Source organism: Oncorhynchus gorbuscha, linkage group LG16 (genome assembly GCF_021184085.1).
Source record: "Oncorhynchus gorbuscha isolate QuinsamMale2020 ecotype Even-year linkage group LG16, OgorEven_v1.0, whole genome shotgun sequence".
In the NCBI taxonomy this organism is placed as follows: Eukaryota; Metazoa; Chordata; class Actinopteri; order Salmoniformes; family Salmonidae; genus Oncorhynchus; species Oncorhynchus gorbuscha.
The window spans coordinates 63,189,927-63,214,531 of NC_060188.1; positions in this window are offsets into that span (position 1 = coordinate 63,189,927).

Here is a 24,605-nt window from a genome sequence, read left to right on the forward strand (position 1 = left end):
GCAAAATCTCCAGGGGGTCAGAGACGCAATCTGAGTGCTACCGATCCCGTCCAGACGTCCCAAAATTGTCAAACATGTTTGATTTTATCGGCACAATCTGCAATGCTCTTGTAGTGTGAGATATGCAACGACAACATTTGAGAACGGTGATCAGCCATAGCCAATGAGAGCTCGCCAGAGAAGAAACCAGTGAGATTACGTTTTATCTCATCGACCCAGAATGTTTATAGACTCTCGAACAGGAGCGACGACTACATTTGTACTTGACGAAGTGTCAAATCGTTACAGCTCTGACAAGCTCTTTACACACAATGTTATTCAATTCAAAATGTATTGGCAAGGTATTTCACCTCTGTATGGCAAACGTGGATATCTGACTGAAAACGTTTGATGCTGCTTTGAGCCACAGCTCGTTCTAGCTATCAAATCACATCCCTGTTTTTGTGAGACAGCGTGGTATCGAGAATCCTCATGACCAAGTGAAGAATCTTGTAGTGTGTGACCCCCTGTCTGTGCCACATCGTTTAGTGTGCACACCATTACGTTGGCAAGACAAAAGACGTCAAGGAAAGACGGTCGTTTTAATGGGAGAGGCTCAGCGACGTTGGGATTTTAAAAGTCGTGTAGTGTCTGCCCGGCATTAGAAGTTTTGATGACTATCAACATTTATGTACGCAGTTATTCACATTCATCCAGAGAAACAAAGTTCACATGACCAGGCTCCATTACAACCTCACTGACACTTCCTCTGAAACACACACACACACACACACACACACACACACACACACACACACACACACACACACACACACACACACACACACACACACACACACACACACACACACACACACACACACACACACACACACACACACACACACACACACACACACACGCCAGTTGTTGTCCAGTCCCAGAGACTCAGTGTAACTTAAGGCAGTGCAGTAGTGGTGTGGCTCTGTGGCTGACAAATTATCTGTACATACCTGCCTATAGTCAGGGCAGGGGCCAGGTGGCTGACCGCTGGCCAACCCTCCAAACACGTCAGAACACAGTGCAACACGATAGAGCCCCTTTACAGAGCCCCTGGATCTTTGTGTCAGTAAGCTTTGAGTCACGGCCCTGTGTCTGCTATCTGCCGGCTCACTGAAACCACATCTTAGTAGTGGCGGGGGGGGGGGGGGGGGGGGGGGGGGTTAATTAAATAGGAGTGGGAGGGCTACACAGACACACACATACTTGTGGTGGAGGGGGAGTGCTCTGACAGGTGCGTGTGTGTGTGTGTGTGTGTGTGTGTGTGTGTGTGTGTGTGTGTGTGTGTGTGTGTGTGTGTGTGTGTGTGTGTGTGTGTGTGTGTGTGTGTGTGTGTGTGTGTGTGTGTGTGTGTGTGTGCGCGCGCACGTTTGCATGCTTACTCTCTGTGTCAAAGTTGGCAGAGGAAACCTGTGGCTGTCCATCTATTTTCTGGTGTCAGAACTGGTGCTTTGTTTGTTGCCTTTGTGCTGTAGTGACACACCAAGATCATGTTCAAACCCCTTTGTAAACCTTCCTGTCACCTGACTTCACAATCCTTTTCAATCTCACTTCATCCATTGGCACATTTGAAATAGATCTTTAAATAGTTCAATTCAAATGGATTTAAGTCAATTTGAAGCAATTGGCCTACTGTATTTATTTTGAGCTGCGTAGTAGTGGGCTTTATAAAACTGAATCTGGTCTTTGATCCCAACCTACTAAAAAGCTGCATTAGTTACGGCATTATAAAGCTGACATGACTGTGCTGGGCTGATCAGGCGTTTCACGCCCCCGGAGGTGGTGGCAGTTTCAGGGTTAATGTGTGCCACAGCTGCTCTGGGGGCTATTGTCCAACCAAATGGTATTAAGCCGCAATGGAAAACCGGGCACAAAAGCGTGTGTGTTTCTGAAGTTATAAACAAGAGGCACAAATGTCTTCATTCATCTGTTGATTCATTCATTCATTCATTGCTGCTCAGCACAGGTTGTCTTGTTTTGGCTGGTTTGTAGCTTGTTCTTTAGATGTTTGGGGCTGCTGGTGAATGATGCAGGTACGATCATTGGACTAGCGCACTTGCAGTCTTTTGGGTGTCTAGCTTGAGTCTGCTGCTTGGGAAAACATCTTGTGACTTACTCCTATAGTCCCATCAAAGTGTCATGCCAGAGAGATGAGTAAATAAGAACACTAGTTTCGTGTGTGTGTGTGTGTGTGTGTGTGTGTGTGTGTGTGTGTGTGTGTGTGTGTGTGTGTGTGTGTGTGTGTGTGTGTGTGTGTGTGTGTGTGTGTGTGTGTGTGTGTGTGTGTCTCACAACTCAGTCATCTGAGGCATGTGGCTGAGTATGTCTACCAGCCTCTCCTTAACTGGACAGAGAAGGAACAGGAGCATTGTTAACACCAAACACAACAGCCTCTCACTGTGAAAGAAAGCCACACAGCCAGTCCCCCTCAGAGGAAGGAAGCCATGCTAGACCAGAGTGGGGTTCGTCAGTGTGTAACCCTTCTGGAATGGCAGAATCACGGCTACCACAGGAGGCCAAACCCAACCAGACCAGACCTGATAGTTTGAACCAACCAGAGGAGCTGAGAAAATCCTAGCACAGGCAGTAGTTCATTTGGTTAGCATGATGCTGGGATGGTCTTAAACTGCATGGAAATGAGGAATTCTACAGAAGTGGTGTAAATTGTTGGCCCCCCCCCCAAAAAACTGATTTCAATCCAAGTCAATAACCAACATATTGTTAATTAGTATAGTACGAAGTCATCACCTATTTCTATTGAGGGTTGGCTGTCCCAAACCCTGACTTCCTGTTTGAAAATAAAACAATTTCTTTAAACTATTATTAACATCTTGTTGTTCTATATTATTACATTGAAATACAGTCTACTGATCTAATTAATGGTTTTATTTATTTTTAAACATATTTCTCAAAAAATATACTGTCCCACCTTTTGTCACTACCAAAACACACATTAAATTAAAAATATATATTTTTGATTGAACCTTTATTTAACTAGGAAAGTCTTTTAAGAACAAATTCTTATTTACAATGACGGCCTGCACCGGCCAAAGCCGGACAACGCTGGGCCAATTGTGCACTACCTTATGGGACTCCCAATCACAGACTGTTGTGATACAGCCTGGATTCGAACGGTCTAAGCACTGAGATGCAGTACCTTAGACCGCTGCGCCACTCGGGACCCCTAATATGAATGTGTCTTAAGTCACACCCCTACCAATATCACCAGGTGATGGGATTGCACCCCTCTCCAGCATGGCTCTTCTGTACTGTACTCAAGTTTGCTCTACATAAGTTTCTTACAATTGAAGAAAGGGCCCATGGATTCTTGATCTAATGACCTCGTGGTCTCAACTCACTGGTCCTGGGGGGTGGATCTTGGGACCAATGTCCTGGTATAAATCTTGGTCTTGTCTCCTGGATATAACCTTAATTGTTGATTTGCAAGCTGCCAACACCGTGGCAACTGCTTCACAGTTGGGATGATGTTCTTCGGCTTGCAAGCCTCCCACTTTTTCCTCCATAACAATGGTCATTATGGCCAAGCAGTTCTATTTTTGTTTCATCAGACCAGAGGACATTTCTCCAAAAAGTACGATCTTTGTCCCCATGTGCAGTTGCAAACCGTAGTCTGGCTTTTTTTAATGGTGGTTTTGGAACAATGGCTTCTTCCTTGCTGAGTGGCCTTTCAGGTTATGTCGATATAGGACTCGTTTTACTGTGGATATATTTTTGTACCTGTTTTCTCCAGCATCTTCACAAGGTCCTTTGCTTGTGTGCACGTCTATGGGTTTTGTGTTTTCCCATTTTGTGGGTTTTGGACAGTTTCCCTGTCATTGATTTGTTCTGGGTTGGCTTATGTTCTGGGATTGACTGCTACTGATTATTTCCTCCCCCTCCTTATGTTTTGTTTTGAGTTAGGTAGTAAGGCTTTATTAGTCAGCCGGCCTGCAGGGTTCCTTGTGCGGGATTAATTATTGTGATCGTCTGTTTGGTGTACTTGTGTGCACGTCTATGGGTTTTGTGTGGACAGTTTAGCCCCCTGTTTACAGAATCCCGCACCTCTGGAATGGAGTCAGCAGGAGCAACAGCCACTCCCCTCCCATCGATGGAAGAGAGGGTTCTACATCACACCACCGTTCTCCATCGGATCGGAACGGCGATGGATCTGGTGATGGAGAGAATGGACCGTTGGGAGAGCAGCGGTTTCCTCTCTCCACCTTCGCCCCCCCCCTCCTCAGGACTCCCCATCCCCCGGCTCCAGCGCTCTCCGTCTTACGCTCCCGAGGGTCTATGATGGAGCGGCAGCAGGGTGTCAGGGGTTCTTACTCCAGCTAGAACTGTACCTGGCCACCATCAGACCTACTCCCTCGGGAGCGGAGAGGGTGAATGTCCTCATCTCCTGCCTCACGGGTCGTGCTCTGGAGTGGGCAAATGCAGTTTGGAATGGCCCAGACTCAGCTAAGGAGCACTACCCCGAGTTTTCTCGCCTCTTCAGCTCCGTGTTTGACCATCCTCCAGATGACCGAGCGGCGGGAGAACGACTATTCCATCTTCGGCAGGAGAAAAGGAGCGCCCAGGATTACGCGTTGGAGTTCCGTACCTTGGCAGCAGGATCCGGGTGAAACGACAGGGCCCTTATCGACCACTACAGGTGTAGTCTCCGGGAGGACGTCCGCTGGGAGCTAGCGTGTCGGGACACCGCTCTTTCCTTGGATGAGCTAATTGACATGTCCATCCGACTGGACAATCTGCTGGCTGCCCGCGGGCGTTCGGAGAGGGTCCTGTGTGTTCCACCACCCAGCACCTCCACTCCTGTTCCGATGGAGTTGGGAGGGGCTTTGCCGAGGGGTACCGGAGAGGGAGGCTCCCTCTGCACCAACTGTGGTCGGAGAGGACACACGGCCGATCGGTGCTGGGGGGGGGTCCGTCTGGGAGTCGAGATGGCAGGCGGAACATTTCTCGATCACCCCAGGTGAGTCAGCACCAAACTCACCCAGAACCCCCTGTTGGTCACATGTTTGTCTTGATTTTTTTTCTTAATTTTTTCCCCTCTTCCCAGCATAGGGCGCTAGTCGATTCAGGCGCAGCTGGGAACTTTATGGATCGCGGACTTGCTATTAAATTAGGTGTTCCGCTTGTGCCGATAGATTCTTCCGTTCCCATGCACTCCCTAGATAGCCGGCCATTAGGGTCAGGGGTGGTCAGGGAGACCACGATCCCACTGGACATGGTAACGCAGGGGAATCATAGGGAGCGTATCAGTCTCTATATTATTGATTCTCCTGCGTTTCTAGTGGTGTAAGGGATTCCCTGGCTGGCCCAGCACAATCCTAAAATTTTGTGGAGATGGGGTTCTCCAGGGGTGGTCAGATGAGTGTTCTGGAAGGTGTCTGGGAGTTTCCGTCGGTGCCACCTCGGTGGAAAGTCCAGACCAGGGTCCCACAGTGTGCATTCCCCCCGAGTATGCCGATTTGGCAATCGCTTTTAGTAAAAAGAAGGCGACTAAATTACCACCACATCGACCGGGAAGGGATTGTGCGATAGATCTCCAGGTAAACGCTGCGCTTCCCAAGAGTCACGTGTACCCATTGTCCCAAGAGGAGACGTTGGCTATGGAGACATATATCACGGAGTCTCTGGGACAGGGGTACATTCGGTCCTCCATTTCACCCGTCTCCTCGAGTTTCTTTTTTTGTGAAGAAAAAGGAGGGAGGATTGCGTCCGTGTATTGATTATAGAGGTCTAAATGCCATCACAGTGGGGTTCAGCTATCCACTACCTCTCATTGCTACGGCAGTGGAATCCTTTCAGGGAGCGCAGTTCTTCACAAAATTGGATCTCAGGAGCGTGTATAGCCTGGTGCGTATTCGGAAGGGAGACGAGTGGAAAACCGCATTTAGTACCACATCGGGCCACTATGAGTACTGCGTCATGCCGTATGGGTTAAAAAATGCTCCAGCCATTTTTCAATCCTTTGTAGACGACATTCTCAGGGACCTGCACGGGCAGGGAGTGGTTGTTTATATCAATGACATTCTGATCTACTCTGCCACTCACGCCGTGCATGTGTCTCTGGTACGCAAGGTGCTTGGTAGACTGCTGGAGCATGACCTATACGTCAAGGCTGAGAAGTGTGTGTTCTCTAAACGAGCCGTCTCCTTTCTGGGTTATCGCATTTCCACCTCGGGGGTAGAGATGGAGGGTGACCGCAGTAAGGCCATGCGTAATTGGCCAACTCCAACCACGGTATAAGAGGTGCAGCGGTTTTTGGGTTTTGCCAACTACTACCGGAGGTTTATCCGGGGTTTTGGCCAAGTAGCGGCTCCAATTACCTCACTGCTAAAGGGGGGCCCGGTGCGGTTGCGATGGTCATTAGAGGCGGACAGAGCTTTCAACAGGTTGAAGGCGCTGTTCACGGATGCACCCGTGTTGGCGCATCCGGTCCCCTCTCTAGCATTCATAGTGGAGGTGGACGCGTCCGAGGCTGGGGTGGGTGCTGTGCTATCACAGCGCTCGGGTACGCCACCAAAACTCCACCCCTGCGCTTTCTTCTCGAGGAAGCTCAGCCCAGCAGAGCGTAACTATGATGTGGGGGACCGGGAGTTGTTAGCGGTGGTCAGGGCTCTGAAGGTGTGGAGACACTGGCTTGAGGGGGCTAAGCACCCCTTTCTCATCTGGACCGTTCACCAAAATCTGGAGTATATTCGGGCAGCTAGGAGACTGAACCCGCGTCAGGCAAGGTGGGCCATGTTTTTCACTCGATTCCGGTTCACTTTATCATATAGACCGGGCTCCCAGAACGTGAAGGCGGACGCACTGTCCCGCCTTTACGACACGGAGGATAGGTCCACCGAACCTACTCCCATCCTTCCGGCCTCAAAGCTGATGGCACCGGTGGTATGGGAGGTGGACTTGGACATCGAGCGGGCGTTATGGGCTGAACCCGCGCCTCCTCAGTGTCCGGCAGGGCGGAGGTACGTGCCGCTGGGCTCACGTCCTACCCTCCTCGGGTCACCCTGGGGTGAGGAGGACAGTGGGGAGCCTTCGGTGAGGTATTGGTGGCCTACCTTGGCTAGGGACGTTAAGGTTTATGTCTCCTCCTGTTCGGTATGCGCCCAGAGTAAGGTTCCTAGGCACCTTCCTAGAGGGAAGTTACAACCCCTCCCCGTTCCACAACGGCCATGGTCACATCTATCCGTAGATTTCCTGACCGACCTTCCCCCGTCTCAGGGCAACACCACGGTTCTGGTGATTGTGGATCGGTTCTCTAAGTCCTGTCGTCTCCTCCCGTTGCCCAGTATCCCAACAGCCCTACAGACTGCGGAGGCATTATTCACCCACGTCTTCCGGCACTACGGGGTTTCTGATCGGGGCCCCCAGTTCACGTCCCGAGTATGGAGGGCGTTCATGGAGCGTCTGGGGGTCTCGGTCAGCCTGACATCCGGTTATCACCCCGAAAGTAATGGGCAGGTGGAGAGAGTAAACCAGGAGGTGGGTAGGTTTCTGCCGTCGTACTGCCAGGACCGGCCAGGGGAGTGGGCGAGATACATCCCCTGGGCTGAAATGGCCCAGAACTCATTACGCCACTCCTCTACTAATGTGTCCCCCTTTCAGTGTGTGTTGGGGTACCAGCCGGTCCTGGCACCGTGGCATCCGAGCCAGACCGAGGCTCCTGCGGTGGAGGAATGGGTGCAGCGCTCCAAAGAAACCTGGAGTGCCGTCCAGGAATCCCTTCAACAGGCTAGTGGATGGCAGAAAAGGAGTGCTGACCGCCACCGCAGTGAGGCCCCCGTGTTTGTACCAGGGGACAGGGTCTGGTTCTCGACCCGAAACCTGCCCCTCCGCGTGCCCTGCCGGAAGCTTGGGCCGCAGTGTGTAGGGCCGTTCAAAGTCCTGAGGAGAATAAACGAGGTGTGTTATCGATTACAACTCCCTTTCTATTATTGTATTAACCCCTCGTTTCATGTGTCTCTCCTCAGGCCGGTGGTAGCTGGTCCCCTACAGGACGGTGAGATGTTGGAGGTCCCTCCTCCCCCTCTGGACATCGAGGGGCCTGCAGTACCTCATGGACTGGGAGGGGTACGGTCCGGAGGAGAGGTGCTGGGTACCCACCAGGGACATTTTGGATCCGTCAAAGTTGAGGGATTTCCATCGCCTCCCTCCGGATCGCCCTGCGCCTCGTCCCCCGGGTTGACCTTGAGGCCGGTGTCGGCGCGTTGCGGGAGCCACGTGTCAAGGGGGGGGGTGGTACTGTCACTGCTCCGACCGAAGGACACTCCCCTTCCCGTTCGGGTGGCGCTCGGCGGTCGTCGTCCCCGGCCTACTAGCTGCTACTGATGATTTCCTCCGCCTCCTTATGTGTTGATTGAGTGCACCTGTTTTGAGTTAGGTAGTAAGGCTTTATTAGTCAGCCGGCCTGCAGGGTTCCTTGTGCGGGATTCATTATTGTGATCGTCTGTTTGGTGTACTTGTGTGCACGTCTATAGGTTTTGTGTTTTCCCATTTTGTGGGTTTTCCCTGAACAGTTTAGCCCCCCTGTTTGGGGCATTTGTTCGTTCAGTACGCCCTGTGTTTTTGTGAGGGTTGGCTTATGTTCAGCGTTTCTCAGTGCATTAAAATAGCACTCCCCTGAACTCTCTGCTTCCTGCGCCTGACTCCTCACCCACTACACTCAGACCGTTACACAATTAGCCTATCAGAAGCTTCTAAAGCCATGACATAATTTTCTGGAATTTTTCAAGCTGTTTAAAGGCACAGTCAACTTAGTGTATGTAAACTTCTGACCCACTGGAATTGTCATACAGTGAATTATAAGTGAAATAATCTGTCTGTAAACAATTGTTGGAAAAATTGCTTGTGTCATGCACAAAGTAGATGGCCTAACCGACTTGCCAAAACTATAGTTTGTTAACAAGACATTTGTGGAATGGTTGAACAATGCGTTTTTCTGACTCCATCCTAAGTGTATGTAAACTTCCGACTTCAACTGTAGGTCTGTATCAGTCTGGGTCTAGAGTGTCTCCCCCTTTCAAGAGGGGGATGAATGCGGCAGCTTTCCAATCGTTGGGGATCTCAGACGATACGAAAGAGAGGTTGAATAGGCTTGTAATAGGGGTTGCAACAATTTCGGCTGATAATTTTAGGGAGGGTCCAGATTGTCGAGCCCAGCTGATTTGTAGGGATCCAGATTTTGTAGCTCTTTCAGAACATCAGCTGTCTGGATTTGGGTGAAGGAGAGGGGGGGGCTTGGGCAAGTTGCTGGAGGTGCTGGGATGTTGGCCGGGGTAGGGGTAGCCAGATGGAAAGCAAGGCCAGCCGTAGAAAAATGCTTTTTGAAATGATTGATTATCGTAGATTTATTGGTGGTGACAATGTTTCCTATCCTCAGTGCAGTGGGCAGCTGGGAGGAGGTGCTCTTATTTTCCATGGACTTTACAGTGTCCCTTTTTGGAATTTGTGCTACAGGATGCAAATGTCTGTTTGAAAGCTAGCCTTAGCTTTCCTAACTGACTGAGTATATTGGTTCCTGACTTCCCTGAAAAGTTGCATATCGCGGGGGCTATTCGATGCTAATGCAGAATGCCACAGGATGTTTTTGTGCTTGTCAAGTCTGGGGTGAACCATGGGCTATAGCTGTTCTAAGTTCTACATTTTTTGAGTGGGGAATGCTTATTTAAGATGGAGAGGAATGCACTTTTTAAAGAGCAACCAGGCATCCTCGACTGACGGCAGGTCAATATCCTTCCAGAATACCCGGGTCAATTGACTTGTTAATTGTCTACTCCATGTGTAACTCTGTGTTGTCTGTTCACACTGCTATGCTTTATCTTGGCCAGGTCGCAGATGCAAATGAGAACTTGTTCTCAACTAGCCTACCTGGTTAAATAAATGTGAAATAAAAATGTAAAAAATTAAAAATGAGAAAGGCCTGCTCGCTGAAGTGTTTTAGCGAGCGGTTGACAGTGATGATGGGTGGTCGTTTGACCGCGGACCCATTACGCACACAGGCAATGAGGCAATGAATGCTGAGATCCTGGTTGAAGACATCAGAGGTGTATTTAGAGGGCAAGCTGGTCAGGATGATATCTATGAAGGTGCCCATGGTTACGGATTTAGGGTTGTACCTGGTAGGTTCCTTGATCATTTGTGTGAGATTGAGGGTATGTAGCTTAGATTGTAGGACAGCCAGGGTTTTCAATTTACGTCACCTAACAGTACGAACTCTGAAGATAGATGGGGGGGGCAATCAATTCACATATGGTGTCCAGGGCACAGTTGGGGGCTGAAGGGGATCTATAACAAGCGGCAACAGTGAGAGACTTATTTCTGGAAAGGTGGATTTTTAAAAGTAGAAGCTTGAATTGTTTGGGCACAGACCTGGATAAGTCTGTGCCCAAACTCTGCAGGCTATCTCTACAGTAGATTACAACTCCACCCCCTTCTTGTGGCAAAAGGTCACAAATATTGCTGATATGATTGCACACTTTGGTATTTCACCCAATAGATATGGGAGTTTATCAAAATGTGGATTTGTTTTCGAATTCTCTGTGGGTCTGTGTAATCTGAGGGAAATATGTGTCTCTAATAGGGTCATACATTTGGTAGGAGGTTAGGAAATGCATCTCAGTTTCCACCTCATTTTGTGGGAAGTGTGCACATAGCCTGTCTTCTCTTGAGAGCCAGGTCTGCCTTTCTCAATAGCAAAGCTATACTCAGTGAATCTGTACATAGCTTTCAAAGCTTTCCTTAATTTTGTGTCAGTCACAGTGGTCTGGAATTCTGCCACTGTGACCAAATAGCTAGTTTGCCTAGTTTTTTTGTTAATTATATCCAATGTGTCAAGTAATGATTTTTTTGTTTTATTATGATATGGTCAAATTGTGTTGTTGTCCTGGGGCTCTGTGGGGTCTGTTTGTGTTCGTGAACAGAGCCCAAGGACCAGCTAGCTTAGGGGACTCTTCTCCAGTTTCAGGTGATGGATTTGTTATGGAAAGTTTGGGAATTGCTTCCTTTTTGGTGGTTGTAGAATTTTGAACAGCGCTGTATTTTGATAATTAGCAGGTATCGGCCTAATTCTGCTCTGCGTGCATTTGGTAAAAAGCCAATTTGACATTTGCTCAGTACATTGTTTTCGCTGAGGAAATATGAGTCTGCTGTTAATGATAATGCAGAGGATTTTCTCAAGGTTGCTGTTGACGCATATCCCACTGTAGTTATTGGGGTCAAATTTGTCTCCACCTTTGTGGATTGGGGTGATCAGTCCTTGGTTCCAAATATTAGGGAAGATGCCAGAGCTAATGTTAGAGTTTAAGTATAGCCAATTGGAATTTGCGGTCTGTATATTTTATCATTTCATTTAGGATAATATCAACACCACAGGCCTTTTTGGGTTGGAGGGTTTGTATTTTGTCCAGTAGTTCATTCAATGTAATTGGTGAATCCAGTGAGTTCTGGACTATTAATAGTTGATTCGAAGATTTCTATTTGATCATGTATATGTTTTTGCTGTTTTCTCTCTGTCTCTGTCTCTGTCTCTGTCTCTGTCTCTGTCTCTGTCTCTGTCTCTGTCTCTGTCTCTGTCTCTCTCTCTCTCTCTCTCTCTCTCTCTCTCTCTCTCTCTCTCTCTCTCTCTCTCTCTCTCTCTCTCTCTCTCTCTCTCTCTCTCTCTCTCTCTCTCTCTGTGGGGGTTAGAGATTAAATGTGGAGGCTGGTGCCATTACGACTTGGGGGGTGGTGACGGGGTAGAGATGGGTGGATGGGACTCAGATGAGGTAATGTGGCCAGCCGACATGGATGAATCACTGAGCCCATACCTCCCTCAGACCCCTCCCCCCATTCCCTCTTACTCCCCACACCCCAACCCCTCTTCCTCCCCACACCCCAACCCCTCTCACCACAGGATCTCATCCATCCCTGGGAGGCCTTGTGTGTGTGTGTGTGTGTGTGTGTGTGTGTGTGTGTGTGTGTGTGTGTGTGTGTGTGTGTGTGTGTGTGTGTGTGTGTGTGTGTGTGTGTGTGTGTGTGTGTGTGTGTGTGTGTGTGTGTGTGTGTGTGTGTGTGTGTGTGTGTGTGTGTGTGTGTGTGTGTGTGAATACATCTCTTAACCATTCCACACCTCTCCCACACTGTTCCCAAACCCCAGCCAGCCCTCCTGTTGACATCCTACCACTATGGTCTCTGTAAAGTTGTGCAGCTTTACAGTTGAAATGGGACATGACAAGCATGAGGGAAGCCCAGTTTGGCTCCCATGTATGTGTCCCCTACTACAGCAGCCAGCAGTAGCCCAGTGTGTTGTATTATGAGAAGTGGTTGTGGAAATGACCATGACTGGGCTGTGACTAATGTGTTACCCTGGCCCCTGACCAGACAACAGAAACCTGCAGATGACTGTGCTGCTTTTGGGGGTTATGGTTAGGTTACAGTCAGTTAACGGTCAGCCCTTTAGGTGTCTGCGCTCTGGTTTGGGATTGAATTGTTGCTACGCTGTTGGCACTTGGCACCATAGTAGCCCACAAGCCAGTTCCACTGTTGGCACCATAGCCCACAAGCCAAGGGCAAGCCAATATGTTGCCAAAGTGGGCACACTCACTGACTGCATTGATTGCTTGGTCACTCTGTTGGCACCGAAGCCACAAGCCAGGCCCAGGCCAGTATTTTGCCTAAGTGAGCACACTGAACTGTGCCATGCGTCTTGTTGTTTGAAGTCCAAGTGGAAAGGACTGGCTCTGAGTCTGGCTCTGAGTCTGAGTGAGTCCCTACTTTGTGTTCTTCTGTACCTGGTCCGTTTCTCTGGAGGCTCAGGATACTTGCCAATACTTTTATGACACATATTTAAGAGTAAGATGTCAGGGTTGAAAGTCTGGTTGTAAGTTTCTTGGCAGAATGAGTGAGTGATTATCGTTTCCTGTCATAATGTGCCTGTCATTTGCTACAGACAGCTCTTGGCAGCTCATGGTGGAATATAACAGTGGAATACTGTTTGTGTATTCAATGGGACAAGTGCGATGACAGACAGTTGACAAACCCATGGCGGTGGATGTGTGTGTTAGGCCTTATTTAGCAGTAGAGGAACATACTGACTGGCCCTTTTCTCAATGTTAGTCCTTTACTCCCAGACTTTCACTTCTTCCTTCTGTGGGTTCTACATGGCACACTGTGTTCCACCTTAGCAAATAGTGGAACCTAACTTTACCACTGTCAGCTATGGGTCTTGGTCAAAGGCAGTGCACTATATAGGAAATAGGGTGCCATTTGCTGGGGTTAAAGATGACAGCCTAATGCAGTCAAAGGCTTGTCTGTTCTACTAAATATATTCTCAAGTAATTCATTTTCTCTGTTACGTTGTGTGCACTGAACTAACATGCATGATTGTTGCTGAATGAAATAGTCTATAATGTGCACCACAGCAGGGCTCAACTCAGACAGCGGTGTGTAGTGTACTGTAGCTGGCAAAGTCATTCAAAGCCTGTACTTTATCACTCAGGATGTAACTTTCCAGTGCTACTATTTTTACAATGTAATGTTATTAAAACAAAACCAGACCGCCCCATAGTAGAATAGTTGACCTATTTACCTCATCGGATTGTTGTTGTGTGTTCTATGCGAGAGTAATATTACTCTCGAGATGCATTCAAGTTGGGAGAGCCATAGGAGGGAAAAATGTATTCTGACAAGCAGTCTATGCAGAACAATTCTAAATGCAATCACGGGAAAACACTTTGGAAAGCAGTTGTGGCAAATGTATTTTGAAAGGAGTTTTGGCCTTTGTGGTGGCGTGTATATATGGATGCTGCCCATAGCAAGGTAAGTCAGTGAGCATTTGGCCTCCCTTAATAAATAAAAAAATCTAAAATAATAGCCAATCAGCATTGAGCTAAACTGAGTGAGCTCAACTGTGAATGGTCCTTCTGCACCAAAAAAAAGTGTCAAGGGAAGCCCGTTTGGATTTGGTTTCACACCTATCGCATCAATAGCAAAATGTCATTGACAGTTGTGTCGTTGTCATCTGTCATCTGAACCCTTTCCTGAATTAGCCATGGATGGAGATAGGGATTTGGACCATGACTATAACGGTGATTCTGATCCAACTATAAATTCATACATTGTGTCATGTTTTGTCATAGATTGTCATGTCTTGTCCCTGTGCTTTCTCTTCTATTCGTTTCCCCCTGCTGGTCTTATTAGGTTCTTTCCCTCTCTCTATCTCTCTCTCTCTCTCTCTCTCTCTATCGTTCCGTTCCTGCTCCCAGCTGTTCCTCATTCTCCTAACTACCTCGTTTACTCTTTCACACCTGTCCCCTATTTTGCCCTCTGATTAGAGTCCCTATTTCTCCCTCTGTTTCCGCTTCTGTCCTTGTCGGATCCTTGTTTGCTGTACTGTGTTCTTGTTCCGTCCTGTCGTGTTTTTGCCTTCATCAGATGCTGCGTGTGAGCAGGTGTCTCTATCAGCTACGGCCTGCGCCAACCCGAAGCGACCTGCAGTCTGTGGCCGCTTCTCCTGTTGTTCCCCTCTACAGACTAGAGGATTTCAGTTATTCCTGTTTGGACATTACCTGTGAAAGAATTCAGGATTAGTCGTTTTCTGTTAAGACTGGAATAAACTCTGTTTCTGTTAAGTCGCTTTTGGGTCCTCATTCACCTGCATAACACATTGTGCCCTTGCCTGAGATAATGGAAGTTCATCATTTGGCTAGATTTAACTAGTAGGTGAATGTTAACTAGCTAGCTCATCGTTGCCCATGACAGGAAGTTAGACTAGCTAACAAGCATTTTATCCAGGTAGTCTAGGACAACAAAAACTAAAATCGTGTACATTATGACAAGAGTCATAGACCGTTTGAGCAACATGAGAGAGGAGGATGGCATTGTCGTTTCTCTATGAGTAGGGTGAGTCAACATGTTTTTTCTACTTGCACGCCTGCATGCACACACACAAATCAGTACCATGGACAGCCACATCATATTTACCTTACGTTAATTGGACCAAATAGTTTTTGGTATTCTTTAGTTGTCACTGCATTAGAACAAATCAAAATTTATTGGTCACATACACATGGTTAGCAGATGTTAATGCGAGTGTAGCGAAATGCTTGTGCTTCTAGAACCAACAGTGCAGTAATATCTAACAAGTAATCTAACAAATTCACAACAACTACCTTATACACACAAAAAGCGATGACTAAGAATATGCACATATAAATACATGGAAGAGCGATAGCCGCACGATGTTATAGAATACAGATGGCATAGAATACAGTATATACATATGAGATGAGTAATGTAGAATATGTAGACATTATTAAAGTCACTGGTGATTCTTTATTAAATCCATTTATTACATATGTGGCCAGAGATTTGAGTCTGTATGTTGGCAGCAGCCACTCTGTTAGTGATTGCAGTTTAACAGTCTGATGGCCGAGAGATAGAAGCTGTCTTTCAGTCTCTCTGTCTGAGCTTTGATGCACCTGTACTGACCTCGCCTTCTGGATGATAGCGGGGTTAACAGGCAGTGGCTCGAGTGGTTGTTGTCCTTGATGATCTTTTTGGCCTTCCTGTGACATCGGGTGCTGTAGGTGTTCTGGAGGGCAGGTAGTTTGCCCCCAGTAATGCGTTGTGCAGACCGTACTACCCTCTGGAGAGACTTGCGGTTGTGGGCGTAGCAGTTGCCGTACCTGGCTGTGATACAGCCCGACAGGATGCACTCGATTGTGCATCTGTAAAAGCTGTTGCGCCTTCTTCACCACACTGTCTGTGTGTGTGGACAATTTCAGTTTGTCCATGATGTGTACGCCGAGGAACGTAAAACTTTCCACCTTCTCCATTACTGTCCCGTCGATGTGGATAGGTGATTTGATGATGTTGAAATGGTGCTGGAAAAGTGGTGGCAGCTCCTGTTTTCTTTGTGACTTGTGTTAACTCTGTGGTTTTAAATCAATAGTTGTTTAGTAGTCCGACAATGTCGGAAACATTGCTTGCCCATGCTGTTGGTCATGTAACTGTTTGTTACATGTAATATGCTTTGTGGACTCCACCGGACAGATGTTGCCCTCTGGATTTTTGATGGAACAGAAGGTGTGGTTGAATTTCTTATTCTGTCACTTATTTACTCGGCCTTAGGCCTATAAATCACGGTCACGAGGCATATGAACTAACAGGTTATAAAGCAAACAACATAATTATCACAACACACAGGTTGTAAGATGGCTTTTTTTGCTGGCTTTGCTTCCCCAGTGATTTTCCCCACACACCACTACTGGGCCTTCAATTGCGCACGTAGCATCGTGTTATAAATGCAGTTTCACAACAGAGCTCTTAAAGAGGCAATGGCTTCTTAAAAAGGCAATGACATACTTTGTAATAGGAACCAAAAAAAAATGTTTTGAGTGCATAATAATAATTTATAATATTAATTTATAACAACATTCAGGATGTTGTGGCCAAGGGGATAAATGCAGATGACCAAAACCCCATGCTTCATCCAAAGTACTGTCACGCCCTGACCTGAGTATTCTTTGTTTTCTTTATATATTTTGGTTAGGTCAGGGTGTGACGAGGGTGGTATGTGTGATTTTGTCTCATCTAGGGTTTTGTACTGTCTAGGGGTTTTGTAGATTTATGGGGTTGTGACCATTCTAGGTGTTTATGTAGGTCTATGGTTGTCTAGATTGGTTCTCAATTAGAGGCAGGTGTTTATCGTTGTCTCTGATTGGGAACCCTATTTAGGCAGCCATCTTCTTTGGGTATTTCGTGGGTTATTGTCTATGTTATGTTGCATGTTAGCACAGTGTTCATTAGCAGTCACGTTCGTTTGTTGTTTTGTTAGTTTGTTCAGTGTACTTCGTGTTTTTTCGTCATCCATTAAACTATGCATTCACACCACGCTGCGCTTTGGTCCGCTTCTTACGACGATCGTGACAGAATAACCCAACAACAATGGACCAAGCAGCGTGGTAACGGCCAGCAGCGGCAAAGAACGCAGGACTCATGGACTTGGGAGGAGATTCTGAATGGCGAAGGACCCTGGGCACAGCCAGGGGAATATCGCCACCCCAAAGCATAGCTGGAGGCAGCGAAAGCAGAGAGGCGCCGGTATGAGGAGGCAGCACGACAGAGTGACTGGAAGCCCGAGAGGAAGCCCCAAAAATGTATTGGGGGGGCACACGGGGAGTGTGGTGAAGCCAGGTAGGAGACCTGCGCCAACTTCCCGTGCTTACCGGAGAGAGAGAGGGACCGGGCAGGCATCTTGTTAAGCGTTGGAGCGCACAGTCTCCCCAGTGCGTGTGCATAGCCCAGTGCGGTACATTCCAGCTCCTCGTATCGGCCGGGCTAGAGTGGGCATCGAGCCAGGTGCCATGATGCCGGCTTTACGCATCTGGTCTCCAGTGCGTCTCCTCGGGCCGGCGTACATGGCACCAGCCTTACGCATGGTGTCCCCGGTTCGCCAGCACAGCCCAGTGCGGGCTATTCCACCTTGCCACACTGGCCTGGCTACCGGGAGCATTCAACCAGGTAAGGTTGGGCAGGTTCAGTGCTCAAGAGCTCCAGTGCGCCTGCACGGTCCAGTCTATCCAGTGCCACGCACCAGCCCTCCGGTGGCAGTCCCCCGCACCAGGCTGTCTCTCCGTCTCATCCCTACAGGTGCTCCCGCCTGTCCAATGCTGCCAGAGCCTTCCTCCTGCCCAGCGCTGCTAGAGTCTCCCGTCTGATCCTGAGCCGCCAGAGGCTCTCGTCTGATCCTGAGACACCAGAGTCTCCCGTCTGTCCTGAGCTGCTAGAGTCTCCCGTCTGTCCTGAGCTGCTAGAGTCTCCCGTCTGTCCTGAGCTGCTAGAGTCTCCCGTCTGTCCTGAGCTGCAAGAGTCTCCCGTCTGTCCTGAGCTGTCAGAGCCGCCAGTCTGTCCTGAGCTGCTAGAGTCTCCAGTCTGTCCTGAGTTGTCAGAGCCGCCAGTCTGTCCTGAGCCATCAGAGCCGCCAGTCTGTCCTGAGCCGTCAGTCAGCCAGGCGATGGCAGAATCGCCCTTCACTCCGGAGCTGCCGGAGTCTCCCGCCTGTCCGGCACGGCCCGGAGTCTCCCGCCTGTCCTGCACTGCTGGAGTCTCCCGTCCGTCCGGCACTGCCGGAATCTCCCGTCCATTTGGGCCCATGGCTAGGATCCCCAGTCGGAGGTCGGCGAGGGTCGCCGCTCATAAGAGGCCACGGGGGCGTTTGAGGAGGCGGACAAAAACTGTGGTGAAGTGGGGTCCACGTCCCGTGCCAGAGCTGCCACCGCGGACAGACGCCCACCCAGACCCTCCCCTATAGGTTCAGGTTTTGCGGCCGGAGTCCGCACCTTTGTGGGGGGGGGGGGGGTACTGTCACGTTCTGATCTTTATTTCCTTTGTTCCTTTGAATTCATTTGAGACATCCCAAGTACAAGCATGCATTCCATTGGCAGAGTCATGAAAAGAGTGACAGGTTTAACTACTAGTCATTACAGTATCATGTCACTGCCAGCTTAACTCCTAACATACCCTCAGTGTCAACCTCCCTCCAGTTCTAAGCCTGTCTCTTTTGCTTGTGTCCTGTTCACCTTACCAGTATCCTCTCTCACCTTAGTGACGTGGACAAGATACAGAGGCTGCTATCTGCCTGTTTAGGGTTGGGCTCCAGATTAGCCATGACTCATCAGGACAACATGAGAAGACTTGTCTGTGTGTGTCTGTGTGTGTGTGTCTGTGTTTTGTGTGTCTACTTGTAGGTGTGTGTGTGTAAGATGAGAAGCAGTGACCAAGCGCTCTGTGCGTGTGGGAGAATGGGAACAGGCAGGCAGTGGCACACATGTAGTTCTCTCCTGCCATTCTCTGAACGTGTGTGTTTTGTAAACACACCAGAGAGCCAGAGAAATTAAGTGTTGGACAAACACTCAGACAAGCTGTTGTAGTGGGAGTCTGCCTGTGTGTCAGGGCAGTGTGTTCTCAGTTCCTGGCAAGAAGCTTGAAAAAAAATGTATTTAATTAAATTTTTCATAATTATTTATTTACAACATATCACACTCAATCAACAACCAAACACACTATACAGTATATAAACACATGACACAACATAGTTCTCTCTCATCCAGGTCTAAATCACGTTTTCGACTAATAAAGGCAAATTTCTATACTTTCCTTTGTTTACATATCACATAATTTCATCCTCAAAAAACTAAAACACAAGAATGTTGCATATATGGGAAACAAATAAATAGGCCAGCAATTCAGTTTCTCATTATCAAATCAAATGTATTTATATAGCCCTTCGTACATCAGCTGATATCTCAAAGTGCTGTACAGAAACCCAGCCTAAAACCCCAAACAGCAAGCAATGCAAGTGTAGAAGCACGGTGGCTGGGAAAACTCCCTAGAAAGGCCAAAACCTAGGAAGAAACCTAGAGAGGAACCAGGCTATGAGGGGTGGCCAGTCCTCTTCTGGCTGTGCCGGGTGGAGATTATAACAGAACATGGCCAAGATGTTCAAATGTTCATAAATGACCAGCATGGTCAAATAATAATAATCACAGGCAGAACAGTTGAAACTGGAGCAGCAGCACGGCCAGGTGGACTGGGGACAGCAAGGAGTCATCATGCCAGGTAGTCCTGAGGCATGATCCTAAGGCTCAGGTCCTCCGAGAGAGAGAAAGAAAGAGAGAATTAGAGGGAGCATACTTAAATTCACACAGGACACCGGATAAGACAGGAGAAGTACTCCAGATATAACAAACTGACCCTAACCCCCGACACATAAACTACTGCAACATATATTCTAGAGGCTGAGACAGGAGGGGTCAGGAGACACTGTGGCCCCATCCGATGATACCCCCGGACAGGGCCAAACAGGAAGGATATAACCCTACCCACTTTACCAAAGCACAGCCCCCAACAGAAAATCTCTTTGTTTCTCGGGATCTAGAACAAGCATCTCTGTTTTGTCCGAGTTTAAAAGTATAAAGTTTGCAGCCATCCACTTCCTTATGTCTGAAACACAGGCTTCTAGCGAGGGCAGTTTTGGGGCTTCACCATGTTTCATTGAAATGTACAGCTGTGTGTCATCCGTATAGCAGTGAAAGTTAACATTATGTTTTCGAATGACATCCCCAAGAGGTAAAATATATAGTGAAAACAATAATGGTCCTAAAACGGAACCTTGAGGAATACCAAAAGTTACAGTTGATTTGTCAGAGGACAAACCATTCACAGAGACAAACTGATATCTTTCCGACAGATAAGATCTGAACCAGGCCAGAACTTGTCCGTGTAGACCTATTTGGGTTTCCAATCTCTCCAAAAGAATGTGGTGATCGATGGTATCAAAAGCAGCACTAAGCTCTAGGAGCACGAGGACAGATGCAAAGCCTCGGTCTGATGCCATTAAAAGGTCATTTACCACCTTCACAAGTGCAGTCTCAGTGCTATGATGGGGTCTAAAACCAGACTGAATCATTTTGTATACATTGTTTGTGTAATGGCTTTCTTCCGTTGAAGGAGAGTCGGACCAAAATGCAGCGTGGTTAGTTCGATACATCTTTAATAAAGAAAAAACACAACCAATACAAAAACGACAAACGGAACGTGAAAACCTATACAGCCCATCTGGTGACAACTAACACAGAGACAGGAACAATCACCCACGACAACTCAAAGAATATGGCTGCCTAAATATGGTTCCCAATCAGAGACAACGAAAATCACCTGACTGATTGAGAACCGCCTCAGGCAGCCATAGACTATGCTAGACACCCCACAAAAACCCCATGACAAAAACGCACCACAATAACCCATGTCACCCCCTGGCATGACCAAATAAATGAAGAAAAACATACATACTTCGACCAGGGCGTGACAGTTTGTCTTCAGGAAGGCAGTGAGTTGCTGCGCAACAGCCTTTTCTAAAGATTTTGTATTTGCAAAGGAATGTGGATTAATGTTCTGTATTATGATGTATAATCTAGAGATGGTACCCTCCAGATAAGGGTTGAGATCTAAGCACCTCTCAACTGGACACTTAGAAAGCTTGAGTGGAAATTAAGGGAAATGTTTTTTGGCAAAGCTGCGAGTTTGCAGGTACAGTTGAATTCGGAAGTTTACATACACTTTAGCCAAATACATTTCAACTCAGTTTTTCACAATTCAGTTAGGATCATCACTTTATTTTAAGAATGTGAAATGTCAGAATAATAGTAGAGAGAATGATTTATTTCAGCTTTTATTTCTTTCATCACATTTCCAGGGTCAGAAGTTTACATACACTAAATTAGTATTTTGTAGCACTGCCTTTAAATTGTTTAACTTGGGTCAAACGTTTCGGGTAGCCTTCCACAAGCTTCCCACAATAAGTTGGGTGAATTTTGGCCCATTGGCTTGTAAGGCCTCCTTGCTTGCACACACTTTTTCCGTTCTGCCCACAAATTTTCTATAGGATTGAGGTCAGGGCTTTGTGATGACCAGTCCAATACATTGACTTTGTTGTCCTTAAGACATTTTGCCACAAATTTGGAAGTATGCTTGGGGTCATTGTCCATTTGGAAGGCTCATTTGCAACCAAGCTTTAACTTCCTGACTGATGTCTTGAGATGTTGCTTCAATATATCCACATAATTTCCCTCCCTCGTGATGCCATCTATTTTGTGAAGTGCACCAGTCCGTCCTGCAGCAAATCATCCCCACAACATGATGCTGCCACCCCCGTGCTTCACGGTTGGGATGGTGTTCTTCGGCTGGTAAGCCTCCCCCTTTTTCTCCAAACATAACTGTGGTCAAAATGGCCCAACAGTTCTATTTAAGCTTCATCACGTACTGAGGCATCCATGTTGGTTTGTTCATCTGAATTGAGGCAGGTGATGTTCAGATTGTCTAGAAATGCATGCATACGAGATGCGTTAGGAAGAGCATCTGACGAGTAAAGAGCAGAATAGAATTATTTACATTTGTTGTTGATTTCTTTGATTTCTCAGCTGTAACACAGATTTCAGGTATGGTGCTGCTAAAAGCGGATTGTCGAAGCTGGTGAGCTTTCTTTTCATGTTCATATAATTTTATGCCTCGACTTCAACAGAAGCTGCTCCGTTTATTTGGTGGAAAGATTGTCAAATTACGATTGGTGTAGCAGTCTCTCTTTGTAGAGTTCAGGAGTTGGAGAAGAGGCATATCTGTTGTGCACATCTAGAATTAGTTGAGATAGCTCCAACAAGCGCTATGTGCGCTGTTTGTTGTGTGAGCGGACCAAGTAATTTGGCGTCACTCTAAAGCGGAAAGGTGGAATAAACGAGTCAGGAGTAGGCTTTCTTGATTGAACACAGTTCTCTATTGAGGGCATTTGGTCAACACAAACACTCCAACATAATCAATGAAAATCTCCCAAAGAGAAAAACATACATCTTCTTCTCTAGATCAAACAGGAACACAATACTATTATCTTTAAACTACAACAAAAGTCACGGGATTGTCACCGTCTTAATGGTTCTTCATGGATAGCTCCTCTGTCTCGGTGGCCATCTTCCAGAGAGTTTTTCCCCCATTCTCTGCTGGTGCCATAGTCTCTCTTATAGGGGAAGAGATTTCCATACCCAACTATAACATTTTCCGTCAAGATAGAACTGCCAAAGGGGGAGGATTTGCAGTCTACTGCAGAGATAGCCTGCAAAGTAATGTCATACTTTCCAGGTCCATACCCAAACATTTCGAACTACTCGTTTTAAAAATTACTCTCTCCAGAAATAAGTCTCTCACTGTTGCCACCTGCTACCAACCCCCCTCAGCTCCCAGCTGTGCCCTGGACACACACCATTTGTGAAATGATCGCCCCCCATCTAGCTTCAGAGTTTGTTCTGTTAGTTGACCTAAACTGGGATATGCTTAACACCCCGGCAGTCCTACAATCTAAGCTAGATGCCCTCAATCTCACACAAATCATCAAGGAACCCACCAGGTACAACCCTAAATCTGTAAAAAAGGGCACCCTCATAGACGTCATCCTGACCAACTGGCCCTCCAAATACACCTCCGCTGTCTTCAATCGGGATCTCAGTGATCACTGCCTCATTGCCTGTATCCGCTACGGATCACTGTCAAACGCTCCATAAAACACTTCTGCAAGCAGGCCTTTCTAATCGACCTGGCCCGGGTATCCTGGAAGGATATTGACCTCATCCCGTCAGTTGAGGATGCCTGGTAATTCTATAAAAGTAACTTCCTCACCATTTTAGATAAGCTGTCATGTTTTGTCATTTATTATCTTGTCTTGTCCCTGTGCTTCCCATTCTATTCGTTTCCCTCTGCTGGTCTTATTAGGTTCTTTCCCTCTTTCTATCCCTCTCTCTCCCCCTCCCTCTCTCACTCTCTCGCTCTCTCTTCTCTCTATCGTTCCGTTCCTGCTCCCAGCTGTTCCTATTCCCCTAATCAATCATTTAGTCTTCCCACACCTGTTCCCGATCCTTTCCCCTGATTAGAGTCCCTATTTCTTCCTTTGTGTTCCGTTCCTGTCCTGTCGGTTCCTTGTCTAGAATTCACCGTGCTGTGTTTGTGTATCGCCCTGTCGTGTCGTGTTTTCCTCAGATGCTGCGTGGTGAGCAGGTGTCTGAGTCTGTCTGGTTCAAGTGCCTTCCCGAGGCAACCTGCTGTTCACCTGCTGTTCAAGATCGAGTCTCCAGTTTGTCCTCGTCATTTCGAGTGAAAGTTGTGTTTTTTGTTTGTATTTACTTTACTGGATTAAAGACTCTGTTTTCGCCAAGTCGCTTTTGGGTCCTCTTTCACCTGCATGACAGAAGGAACCGACCAAGGAATGGACCCAGCGACTTCAGACGCTCGTTACACTGCCGTCAAGATCCAAGGAGCCATGCTCGGCAGACACGAGCAGGAATTGTCTGCTGCTCGCCATGCCGTGGAGAACCTGGCCGCTCAGGTTTCCGACCTCTCTGGACAGTTCCAGAGTCTACGTCTCGTGCCACCTGTTACTTCCTGGCCTGTCGAGCCTCCAGAACCTAGGGTTAATAACCCACCTTGCTACTCCGGGCAGCCCACTGAGTGCCGCTCCTTTCTCACGCAGTGTGAGATTGTGTTCTCTCTCCAACCCAACACATACTCTAGAGAGAGAGCTCGGGTTGCTTACGTCATTTCACTCCTTACTGGCCGGGCTCGAGAATGGGGCACAGCTATCTGGGAGGCAAGGGCTGATTGCTCTAACAAGTTCCAGAACTTTAAAGAGGAGATGATTCGGGTTTTTGACCGTTCAGTTTTTGGTAGGGAGGCTTCTAGGGCCCTGGCTTCCTTATGCCAAGGTGAACGGTCCATAACGGATTATTCTATTGAGTTTCGCACTCTTGCTGCCTCTAGTGAGTGGAACGAGCCGGCGCTGCTCGCTCGTTTTCTGGAGGGACTCCACGCAGTGGTTAAGGATGAGATTCTCTCCCGGGAGGTTCCTTCAGATGTGGACTCTTTGATTGCTCTCGCCATCCGCATAGAACGACGGGTAGATCTTCGTCACCGGGCTCGTGGAAGAGAGCTCGCATCAACGGTGTTTCCCTGCTCCGCATCGCAACCATCTCCCTCCTCTG